Source organism: Symphalangus syndactylus, chromosome 14, assembly GCF_028878055.3.
Source record: "Symphalangus syndactylus isolate Jambi chromosome 14, NHGRI_mSymSyn1-v2.1_pri, whole genome shotgun sequence".
Taxonomy (NCBI): domain Eukaryota; kingdom Metazoa; phylum Chordata; class Mammalia; order Primates; family Hylobatidae; genus Symphalangus; species Symphalangus syndactylus.
This window is the reverse complement of record NC_072436.2, coordinates 67,086,342-67,099,577: the sequence shown is the minus strand read 5'-3', so window position 1 is coordinate 67,099,577 and position 13,236 is coordinate 67,086,342.

Sequence of the window (13,236 nt, the reverse complement as noted above, 5' to 3'; positions counted from 1 at the left end):
CCTGGCCTTGTTTTCAAACTTGAATGTGAATAGAATCACCCAAAGGCCTTGTTAAAACACAGATTTCTAGGTCCCATCTTTTTCTTCTCTTTCCCCTGAGGGATTATTCTGAAGCAGGTGAGTCCTACCTGGCAGATACCCTGTGTGGCTGAATAACAGCAATGCTTGCTTGTGAAGCTGTGGCCAACTTGATTGTATACCAGCTTGGGTTTGCTTCCCCTCCTCACCTCCCTCACTTCTCACTTCCCTCCCTCTTGCTGCCCTGGGGCTTGTCCTTCTCAGGAAAGCACCAGCACAGAAGCTTTGCCTCCCATGCTTTCTGCTAGGAATCCTGGGCTAAGGAAGGGCTGAAAGGGAAATGAATCTGAAATAAAATAACATTAAAAAAAGAAATTAAAGGGTTATATGTAGATGGATTCTCCTCAAAGAAATGGCAAGTGCATAGTCCCCAAGTTAGCCTTATGCTGGGATATCTTCTGGCTGATTGTAAATTCAAAATTTATGGACTTTAATGGTTTCTGGAGAACTGGAATAATCTGGCACTCTGGTGAGGCCAAAACCAAGGAAACGGTCTTGCAGTCTCCATCTCTCTCTTCCAGTCAGTTACTTCTGAGTGTCTGCTGGGGTCTTTTTTTCTTTTTTGAGACAGGGTCTCACTCTGTTACCCAGGCTGGAGGGCAGTGACACCATCACAGCTCACTGCAGCCTCAAACTCCTGGGCTCAAACAATCCTCCCACCCCAGCCTCCCAAGTCCCTGGGACCACAGGCATGAGCCACCTCACTCAGCTAATTTTTAAAAAAATTTTGTTGAGATGGGATCTCTCTATGTTGCCCAGGCTGGTCTTGAACTCCTGGGCTCAAGCGATCTGCCTGGCTCAGCCTCCCAAAGTGCTGGGCCACCGTACCCAGCTTCTCTCATACTTGTTATTTCAAAAATGGCTGCCACAATTCCAGACATTACATCCTCAATCAAGGCAGGATGAAGAGAGGAAAGGGAGGTTCCAGCACAACCTTCTTTCACACTTAACCCTATTATCGGGCAAGCAGCAGCTTTCTCACTCCAGCCAGCCCCGTAGACTTTCCTTATGTCTCTTTGGTTGGAATTAAGTTATTTAGTCACTTTTGTCTGCAGTGAAGGCTGGGAAAGTGAATACCAGGCTTCTCACCTCTACAGTATAGAAGACAAAACAGGAACAGGCTGGGATTGGTTGCTGGGTTATCCAACCAACAGTGTCTGCCATATGAGCATTATATGATTTATGTGATTATTTACCTTGCTTTGAGTGAATATATGCATGTTTCCTGGGATGGTCACTTCGTACCTAAATAGCTCAAAATGCTATTCTATTTCATGTGTATGTGTTTTCAGATTGCATTTTACCTACTTGATTAGTCTGTGTATGCAGTAGGCAAGACTCTCAGTGTTGTCCTTGCTCTAGAGCCTATGCCCTTCAAGCCAAACCCTGGCCCTAGGATCCCAGATATATGGTGGATGTCCTAGATGTTCTGTGTCAGATACAGCTGATATTCTCCCAGAAGGTTGGAGAGTTGCACCTCATGCAGAGAGAATGAAATAGACGTGAAGTGGAAGTCGGTTGCACCACATGAACTTCATTCGTGGCTCTGTCCTTTTCCTTGTAATGAGTCTCTGGGAAGCTGCCAATCTCTTTACATGCCTTGCTGTAATATGGGCACAAGAATATCTATCTGCCAGGCCATACAACCTAGTTCTTAGTAAGGGGTGATGCTGATCTGTCTGAGAGCATCTCCTACTGCAGCTTTGATTACTCAGGGGAGCTGGATAGTTTCTGTTAATTTTCGACTTTAAAGATATAATCTTCATCTCTCCACCTTCTGTCTGTCTGCTATAGCTTCCCAGGACAATTCCAGCCTTCACTGCTTCCCTTTCTCCTTTAGTTTCCTTAGAACATATGGTCTACTTCACAATTTTAGCCTACAAACTCACACTGTCTTGGATTGTTAGTTCATCCTCTCATGGTTTGAGTCTCACTTCCCCAACCAGTCTGTCTGATGTCCTATCTGAGGGCTGTTCCACAGATTCCTTTTTTCCTGAGCCTCCAACTGTTGATACAATATCAGCACTCAGTAGACAGCTGTTGAATAGAATCTGCAATGTCCCAAAGATTAGAAAGAGCAACACTCATGACTTCTAAGCCTGTGCCGTGCTAAATGGCCACTGGAGCTCAGCAATCCTCTTCTTACTCTGTTGTCTTCTAATTAAGAAGGATGGTGGAATTTTAGGGTGTAGTCCTGGATATATAGAAGGCCGGGTCAGGCGCGTTGGCTCATGCGTGTAATCCCAGCACTTTGGGAGGCCGAGGCGGGTGGATCATGAGGTCAGGAGATTGAGACCCTCTGAACAACACTCCGTCTCTACTAAAAATACAAAAAAAAATTTAGCTGAATGTGGTGGTGCTTGCCTGTAATCTCAGCTACTTGAGAGGCTGAGGCAGGAGAATCGCTTGAACCAGGGAGTCGGAGGTTGCAGTGAGCTGAGATCATGCCACTGCACTCCAGTCTGGTGACAGAGCAAGATTCCATCTCAAAAAAAAAAAAAAAAAGCCACCCTGCTCCGTTCATACAGCCCCAAACTTTCTGTTAGTGTCCCACAAAGGTTCATAGCTTGGACTCCATGACCTCCTTGGCATACTCCTGAGTCTGTTATATCATTCAGAAGTCATGGCTTTTAGCAAAAGAGCCCCTGTCAAGCCTGAACACTTTATGGGCATTGGCTCAGCTGGGGATATGGGGACTGAAATTCGGATTTTCCCATTGTTGCAGTGACAACCAGGAACACCAACTCTGGACCAGGTGGGAGGAGATCAGGATTCTCCTCTGGGTCTACAGCCACTGAGATCTCTAACCCTGGGAAATTCACTTAGTTTCTCCAAGTCACAGTTTTATCGCATCACAGAAGCTGAGAATTGAAGGCTTATTTTCTAGAGAGGCATGTGTAGTGTTGAGAGCACTGGACTGAGAACCAGGAGAGATTACTAGACCTCCTGAGCCTTGAGTTCTGCATCTATAGAGTGAGGGGACAGGAATGTATAAGCTAAGATTTCTTCTTACTCTGAATCATGGAATTGTAGGTTTGTGATTTACTAGGGGTCACAGCATGAGGTAGTTGGTTGCTAAATATGTTTTTCCTGGTCCCCTTTCTAGATTCGACTATTATTGCTTGAGATTGGAATGTGTTTATTGTCTTTGACTCCTTAGCTCTGTTCTCTTGACTCTTTGGGGTTGGGCTATGGGATGTTGAGTGTTTCAAGACTTTTTCAAACCTTTGGGACATTGTTTATAGCACTGTGTACTTTGGAGAGAGCTTTTACGTATATTATCTGGCCAGAACTTGACAGTCTCTCTCTCTTTTTTTTTTTTTTGAAACAGAGTCTCACTCTGTCGCCCAGGCTGGAGGGCAGAGGCACGATCTTGGCTCACTGCAACCTCTGCCTCCCAGGTTCAAATGCTTCTCATGCCTCAGCCTCCTGAGTAGCTGGGACTACAGGCACATGCCACCACACCGAGTTAATTTTTGTATTTTTTTTTTTTTAGTAGAGACAGGGTTTCACCATGTTGGCCAGGCTGGTCTCGAACTCCTGACCTCAAGTGATCTGCTCACCTCGGCCTCCCAAAGTGCTGGGATCACAAGCATGAGCCACTGTGCCCGGCTGACAGTCTCTTAAGAACTAAGTATTTATAGCCATTTTCCAGATGGGAAATTGACTCTTGGAGAAGGACCCAAGGTCCCAAGGCTGCTGACTTAGGGGCAGAGCTGGGCAAGAATCTAGGTCACCTTAATTCCAGCCAAAGGATATTTACTTATAACATTGAGTAGGTATTGGGAGAAGATAGTATGGCTCAGTGTGGGGAACAGAATGGGAAACAAAGGACACTTGAATTCAGGCTCAAAGGAGAAGGGAGGAAGAGGTGGTTGCCCTGACCTGACTTCTCTTCACTGCCACCAAGCCAGGCTTAATGCCTCTGTTTCTTTCAGTCAGAGAAGCCTGATTTTTTTAAACTCTGGAAGCCGTACATGGTCATCACAAATGATTTAATCTGAAAAGAAGGGGAGAGAGTAAGAAGAAAGATTCCTCTGCTCTGGCCCATCTCACGCGCCCTCTCAGAATGTCTCGAGAGTGTCTACATAGAGTTGCCATCCTTTCCATAGTCCCTGGCATGGCTGAGGCACAGTCTATCCCACATAGCCTCTATTTATTTTCTATTCTTTTTTTCTTTTGAGATAGAATCTCGTTCTCTTGCCGAGGCTGGAGTGCAGTGGTGCGATCTTGGCTCACTGCAACCTGCACCTCCTGGGATTAAGCAATTCTCCCACCTCAGCCACCCGAGTAGCTGGGACCACAGGCACGCACCACCACGCCTGGCTAATTTTTGAATTTTTTTGTAGAGACGGGGTCTCACCATGTTGGCCAGGCTGGTCTTGAACTCTTGGGCTCAAGTGATCCGCCCGCCTCGGCCTCCCGAAGTGCTGGAATTATAAGCATGAGCCACTGGTGCCCAGCCACATCCTCTATTTCAATTGGGGTGGAATATTGGAATCTGAATTGCAGCACTTGTTCCTTCTCCACTTCAGGGTTCCCTCAGCTCTGCATGAAAGTGGGAAACACAGCATCACTTTATTAATAGTGTACAAGTGTATGCTCTCTGCCAGAAGCAGGGCTTCTCTGAGTTGGAGCACACAAGGCTTAGGTGTGAAAGCCTAGAAAATGCTTCCTATGCCCTTTCTTCTGAGAGGCTAGTTGAGTCTACAGTGCCTTCCCACTCCCCTTCCTCCCACAGATCCAGGCAGAGAAGCTAGGACAGGAGAGGTTGACTAGAAGGATGGCCAAGCCTGCTCTGCTCACTGCATGGAGGCAGAGAGCGAAAGGGAGTGGAGCCTAAACTCTCACCTCTCATAAAATATAATCGCTCTGCCCACCAGTAAAACACTGCTCAGGAAACACAGTCTTGGCTTTGAGCATCTCCTCCAAGCTGAGAGAGGACTGGTAATGTGTTCATTCCCCAAGAGGCAAAGATGGGCATACAAAGAAAGTGGGAGAAAGGTCCCTGCCTTACACATAACAGAATTTTCCCCTTTTAAAATGACCACTTTTATTTCAGGCATAGTCCTCCCAACCTCCTCACTTAAACATGCAAATACTCTATGATGATATATTGATACCTGCTATGCTAGAAATTGGGAATCAGAGACAACAAAGACACACCATCCAGAATGGAAGACAGCCACCTAACAGCTGAAATGAAGTGCTCTGATCACAATGACAACAGCTAAGTGTTCAGGGAACACTTACTAGGTATAGGTATTACACCCAGCACACCACAGGCTTCATCTTGTTCAATCCTCACAATAATCCTATAAGGTAACTTTAGTATTCCCAGTTTTCAGATGAGGGAACTTAAGTTTAGAGAGGCTAAGTAGCTTGCTCAAGGTCACACAGTTAGCAAGAGGCAGGGTTGGGATTTGCAGCAAGAGTTCTGCCTAAACTCTCTGTGTGTAACCACCGCATGATATTCCTATGGTCGAGGACAACATGGGGTGCCACAGGAGCCCAGAGAACGGCAGTTACTGGAGGCAGAGGTCGGGGGATCACAGAGAAGCTCACACATTGCTCTGTGAATGCTTGAGGACCTATTAGGGAGCAGCCCATTAAATGGGGAAAAGAAAGAGGGAGCATTAGTAGGTCAGGTCTGCACAGGACACCTCAGCAGGGGAGGGAGGGGAGGAGGAGGCTGAAAGGGGTGAGAGGAGTATGGAAAGGGGCGACGTGAAGGCTGAAGTTCACAAGGATATATGAGCAAGCTTGTTCACCTCCACGTTAATCTGGAAGTGTTAAATAGTGACCACTATTGAGGCTCGTTGACATAAAAATATTTATCTCTGAGGAGAACACAAATGAAAATATCTAAGAGAGGAGGGAGGGGAGACATCAGGGCATCAGGAGCCGGAATCTCAACCATCTGGAATCCTACTGAGATTTGGCGGCCCATTCCAGAGTCTCAGGTATCTTGCCAAAACCTTTTTTAAAGGACTAAAAAACAACAATGTTGCCTTCTAGAATAATGCACCAGAAACGCCTCACGTTGGCATTTACAGACGTCCTGCCAATGCCCGGAGAGCATATAATGGATGGATAGCAAAGGCAGCGAGGGGGAGAAAAAGCAGCAGAGTGATTGAGCTGTGCCTCCTTGGGTTTTTATTATCGTTGCTGCCTTCAGCCATATGCTTTTCAAAGGCTCTGACAAGCCTGGAATGGTTTCAAAGGAATTCCTAAACCCAGATTTCATTATCGTCATTACATCTCCGGATTGTCAGTGCTCTGCATAGGAAACACAAATTTATGAAAGTTCTTAAATGTTTCTCCGTAAATGTTGATCACCCTCTCCTGTCATTACATGAGATGTCTGGGATGTTGACATAGAGGCTAATAAATAGCATTTCTCTTCCTTGAAATAGGATGTCTTGCCACTTGAGCGGGTTCCAGAAGCTGCATGAAAAAGGGAATAAAATGGTTTCTTTTTCCTTTTTCATCTATTTGGTTGTTCGTTACCACCCCCACCCTCACTGCCACTTTTAAAAACAGAATGAAAACAGACTCAATCTGCTGAGAATGCCCGTTTTTAAGTACACCACGGACCCTGTTTGTGCTGCAGCTGACATCCAAGGCCATCACTCTGCCACCCACCACTGGATAGCCTATTTGGTTGTGACTTTCCATGTATCTTGGGTCTTTTGCATCATTTTTCTTGTTCCCTTCCACATACCAACCTTGCTCAATTTCACAAACAGAAAAACTAAGCCAGAGGCTGATGAGTCAGGTGGGTGATGAGTCAGGAGCAGAGCCTGGGAGACCCTAGGACCAAATGGGGCTCTGGAACTCTGCAGCATCCCTGACCCCATCTTCATCTCAAAGGAGAGCATGCTTCTTTGCAAGAATGATGGCATCATACTAAGGGTTCTGGAGAACTAAAAGTCATAAGTACACTGGGTGCTTTGTTAAAACCTGTGTAAAGGGAGCAAAGGGATATATCCTGTGAAAATGCAGAAGTTTTCCACTTGAGAGAAGTTCTTGGATGGATGGAATATGCAGAGATCTGGGGAATGTTGGGATATTGCATCCAAGATGAAAGGCAAGTTGCTTCACCTTGTGCCTTGCCATTAAGAAAATTAATGTTTCAAGGACACTCTTGGATGCTGGAGGCAGAATCATAACACATTTAAATGTCTGCTCCAAAAACTTGCTCTATTCATGGGATAACGTGAACAGCTCCCTAAAAGTCATGTTCAGCACTTTGAAATGAAAGCATGGGACCATTAATATATTTTTCTTGAGCACATATTGCATACTAGACATTGTTCTAAGTACTTTACGTGTATCACCTCATTTGATCCTCACAAGGGCACACAGGTAACGTGGCAGTTAGAATTCGAAGCCATGTATCTCCCAAATTCATTGGTCTTAATCACCATGCTTTACTATTTTCATTTTCAGAGCCATCAGTTGATCTTGGAGATTGCAATTTCCAAGCGATGCCCATTTCTCATCTAGTCTATCATAATTTCATTTTCTTCAACCTATGGAATGAATTATAAATTTAACTACCACCTACACACCCACTTACAATAGTGAAAAGTGAGAACAAGTAAGAGGAAGAAATTTACCATAACTTGTATTTTAAAGGAAAGGAAAAGGGGAAAGTAATTATTCATTCTTCAAATACTCTAGAAGCAGTACAGGAATATGCAATTGATTATGAATATGGTAATCTACACAAATGAATTTTGTGTTTTTTTTTCTCTGTCACTACCACAATTGGGAAAATATATAACCTCCAGGATTTGGGGATGATTCCAACAACCAATAATTTTAAAAACAATATTTATTCAGAATTTTTTTTCAGAATTACAATTTCAGATAAAGTAATCCTTTTTGTTCATTTCTCACATGGCCTTGAGGACCTTAAAGTCATGGTATAATTCTTCCTGTGGCTACACTTACATCCTACTTATGTAAGAAAACACCTTGCTCCCAGCTGTAACATTCCTCCCCAATTTCTCCTTTCACTGTTCAGTAAATAAGGGTTTCTGAAGTCAAATTTTCATGGCTCATTCTGTGGGACTCCCAAGTGTGGTAGAACGAAATGTTACTATCATTTTTAACCCTTCACTTCACTCTAAGGGTGGTGGCATCTTTTGTTTGCTGACTTCAAATAAAGTCATTGTTCTTAGTATAATAACCTTGTATGTTCTTTTTTAAATTATGAAATCTTAGCATACTGTGTACATTCTTGAGGGTAGAATTTAATGGTGGTCTTGTCACCCTGTAGATTGGAAAAAAGAATTTAATTCTGGAGTGGGAAAGGGATATACATTTTAGATGTAGAAGCTAGAGGAAAGCAAAATTACTGTGTTTAAGGAAAAAGGAACTATAAAATAGTAATAATAACAGTTCAAGATATAGGATTGTTTTGAGAACTAAATGAGATGACTTAAAGTGCCTGGGCAGAGTTCTCAGTACATAGCAAGAGCTGAACCAATGTTAAAATGTTTTGTACTGCTATCGTTGTTGTTACTATTGTTATATAAGCTTTTCTTGAAAAAATATGCTAATAATAGAAATAGAATCAAGAAGAGAATCAAAATAAGACTAGAAATGATATTTGTAAGGGTTATTTGCAGTGCCAATTTAAACATAGAACTAGAAATAAATACTAAAGAAACAAGGTTACAAAATGAAATGTATATGTTATAAACCTTGACAATGGAAAATAAAATAACATGTACAAAAAGTCAGAACACAGGAGGAAGTATTAGAATGATAATTTGTTTTAGGTGTGTCTCTAGAATACAGCATATGGTTAGTTTTGCTTTGTTTGCTTTGTGAGCCAATCTGAAGATCTTTTTGTCTTGATACAAAAAGATTTTTACTTAATAAAAATCTTGCTCATTTACATTAATTAATATTACTTGTTTGGCTCTGTTTGAGTAATATATTGTTTTATACTCTCTCTCTCTCTCTCTTTTTTTTTTTTTTTCAGAGACAGGGTCTCACTGTATGGCCCAGACTGGGGTGCAGTGCCTCAATCATAGCTCACTGTAGCCTCAAACTCCTGGACTCAAGAATCCTTCCACCTCAGCCTCCTGTAGCTGGGACTACAGGTCTGTGCCACCATGCCAGCCTAATTTTTAAGTTTTGGTAGAGACAGGGTGTTGCTATGTTGCCCAGGCTGGTCTCACACTCCTGGCCTCAAGTGATCCTCCTGCCTTGGCTTCCCAAAGTCTCACTCTGTTGCTCCGGCTGGAGGGCAGTGGCGCGATCTCAGCTCACTACAACCTCCGCCTCTCGATTTCAAGTGATTCCCCTGCCTCAGCCTCCTGAGTAACTGGGATTACAGGCACGCACCACCACATCCGGCTAATTTTTATATTTTTAATAGAGATGGGGTTTCACTGTGTTGGGCAGGTTGGTCTCGAACTCCTGACCTCAGGTGATCAGCCTACCTTGGCCTCCCAAAATGCTGGAATTACAGACATGAGTCACCATGCCCAGCCTGTTGTCTCTTTTTCATTGCGATTTTTATTGAGATAATTGTAGATTCACATGCACTTGTAAGAAATAATACAGAGATCCTATGAACTCAGTTTTCCCTGGTGGTAATGTTTTACAAAGCTATAATACAATATTATTAGCAAGATATTGTCATTAATATAAACATCTATTTTAATCAAATTTCCCTAGTTGTTTGCTTCGAGTGTGTGTTTCTTCCAATAATTTGGAAGATTTCTATTTTTAAATCAACACATAATAATCATACATATTTATGGGGTACAGTGTGACATTTTAATACGTGTATACAATGTGTAATGATCAAATCAGGGTAATTAGTATTACACCCATCACCTCCAACTTACATCATTTCTTTGTGTTGATAACATTCAACATTTTCTCTTCTAGCTATTGGAAAAAATACGTAAGTGTTTATTTACTGTAGTTACCCTACAGTGCTATAGAACACTAGAAGTATTTCTCCTCTGAAGCTGTAATTTTGTATCCATTACCCAAGCTTTCCTTTCGTCCCCTCCCCCAGTCCTTCCCAGGTTCTAGTAACCATTATTCTACTCTCTGCTTCTATGAGAACAACTTTTTTAGCTTTCACATATGAATGAGAACATATGGCATTTATCTTTCTGTGCCTGATTTATTTCACTCAATGTCCTCCAGGCTCATTAATATTGCTGTGAATGACAGGACTTCATTCCTTTTTATGGCTCAGTAATATTCCACTGATTATATGTACCACGTTTTCTTTATACATTCATCTGTTGATGGACATTTAGGTTGATTCCATACTGTGGCTATTATGAATGTTCCTGTAATAGACATGGGAGTGCAGATATCTCTTCAACATACTGACTTCATTTCCTTTGGATATATACCTAGTAGTGGGATTGCTGGATCACATGATAGTTCTATTTTTAATTTTTTCAGGAACCTCCATAATGTTTTTCATAATGGTTGTACTGATTTACGTTCCCACCAAGAGTGTATAACAGTTCCCTTTTCTCTGCCTCCTTGCCTGAATTTGTTTTTGTTTATGTGTTTTCTGTCTTTTTGATAATAGCCACTCTAACTAGGATGAGATGATAGAAGATTTCTATTTTTTATTTTAGCTTTGAGCTTTGTAATTTTATGTAACTATCTTAATCCTCCATTTCTTTAGAGAAAGTCTATGAATTTCCCACTATGAGCAATGGTGAAATTGGAATATTTCTACTTCCTTCTCCTTTTCTCTACTCTCCCTTTTCCCCCACCTAATATTAACTGATAGTCTTATTTGCTTAGAATTTAACTTAGTATTGTTAAGTATACTTCCTTCTCCTGTTTGACTTGACAGCTTTGTAGCCCAAACTATTAAAGATGAAGAAACACATTTATACCACAACATGTTTGTACTTTATGTTACTTTTGTTCTTTCTTCCCATCTGAATTTTTGTCAGTTATATCAGTGTTAGGTCATCCATAATCTGTTCGTACATCATAGTCACTGCATGAGTGATATGGTTTGGCTGTGTCCCCACCTAAATCTCAACTTGAATTGTATCTCCCAGATTTCCCACGTTTTATGGGAGGGGCTCAGGGGGAGGTAACTGAATCATGGGGGCCGGTCTTCCTCCCATGCTATTATTGTGATAGTGAATGAGTCTCATGAGATCTGATGGGTTTATCAGGGGTTTCTGCTTTTGCCTCTTCCTCATTTTCTCTTGCCACCACCATGTAAGTAGTGCTTTTGGCCTCCCACCATGAGTCTAAGGCCTACCCAGCCATGTGGAATTGTAAGTCCAATTAAACCTCTTTTTGTTCCCAGTTTTGGATATGTCTTTATCAACGGCATGAAAACGAACTAATACAATGACTTTTGTCTTGGTCTCCAGTAATATAAATTTAGTGCTCTCTGCCAGTTCTTTAGTTGCAATTTTTCCAGTCACTTCTTAGTAGCCCTAAGTTTATCCTCTAATGGATTCCTCCATTCAAATCACTGGAATTCTGAGAATTCTTTTAGGTTCAAAGTTGTTTATCTGTTGTCTGTGTACTTGAATGACAGCTTGACTTGGAATAAAAGATCGTACCTATTTTGCTTAAGAAATATGTTATTCTTTCTTCACTGTCTTAACAGACCTTTTTAAGTTGCAGTGAAGTCATTATTTTTAATGACAATAAAGTTCATATTCTCAAATAAAGAGGGAGAATAGATGAGGAGAGAAAGGCTGAGAAAAATAAAAGGTTGTTTATTAATATGAATAAAGAAAAAAGTCATAAAAAAGAATGAAATGAAAGTATTAGGTATAAGAACCATAATTGTTGAAATAATAGATGGGATAAACAGCAGGATGTATTTACCCAACGAACAATCAGAAGATAAGATTAAGAAATTCCCATAGAAGGTAGCAGAAAATGTAACATATAAAATACAAGCTAAGAGATGTGAATAATAGAAGTTGAAATGTTCACATTCAGATAGCAGGAGTCCCAGAATAACAGAAGAATAAAATTATGGGAAAGTAATGTTTGAAGAGATAATGATGATAAAGTTCCCAGAACTGAAAAGTCTCATTATATGTGAAGCTGGATAGGCAAGAACAAAATCACATTTAGACATTTTATGGTGAAAGTTAAGAACAGCAAAGATAAAGAGAGAATTCTAAAATCTAGAAAACATCAAAGACAAGGAGCTTCCAGAGCAGATTACCTACAAAAGGCACAAGAACCATACTGACATTGCTTTTCCCACAGAAAAAGTGGATCCAAGAAGCCAATTGAGTGATAATTTTAGAACATGAAAGAAAAATAATTTCAAGTCCAGAATTTTTTTATGCAAAAGGTATAGCCTAAATGTAAGACCTTAATAAAGATGTTCTCAGGCACAAAGGCCTTGGAAAATTACCACATAAAAAAACACTTTGGAAATGCTCTAGGGGAAGTATTCAAATAGGAAGGGAAACCAAGAGGATGCTGCAAGATATTAGGAAATGTGAGGGCATTTATGTAACTTAGCAAATATTATTGTTTAAAAACTTAATAACCAAAAATAAAAAAGAGAGAAAGTATACCTATAACAATCTGGAATTGATTTTCTGCACAATATCAAAATGCTCATGGTCATGATAAACATAAAAATATGATAAAATTATTGTTTTGCTTGACGAGTAATATGTTGATAAATAAATTCATGGTAGTAAATGAACATAAATATAGGACTTAAGGGCAATTATATAATGAAAAGCAAAAGCATTCAATTTTGTCTATCCAGTGGAAAACAGAAAAGGAAAAAAGATAAAGTACAATACATAGATAATATAAAATAAGTCCCAGAAATGTTAGTAACTATAAATGAGTAAAATTGATCAACGAAAATCTAGACACCCTTGAATAAAATGGAAAAAAACTCAAACACAAGATCCAACAATATGCCATCTACATGAAATGTACTGAAAGCAAAGTAAAATGATAGGTTGAAAATTAGGCCAGGTGCAGTGGCTTATGCCTGTAATCTCAGCATTTTGGGAGGCTAAGGTGGGAGTTGAGGCTGCAGTGAGCCACCGCACTCCAGCCTGGGTGACAGAGTGAGACTCTTTCTCTAAAAAAAGAAAAGTAAAGAATAGAAAAAGAGGCCGGTCGCAGTGGCTCATGCCTGTAATC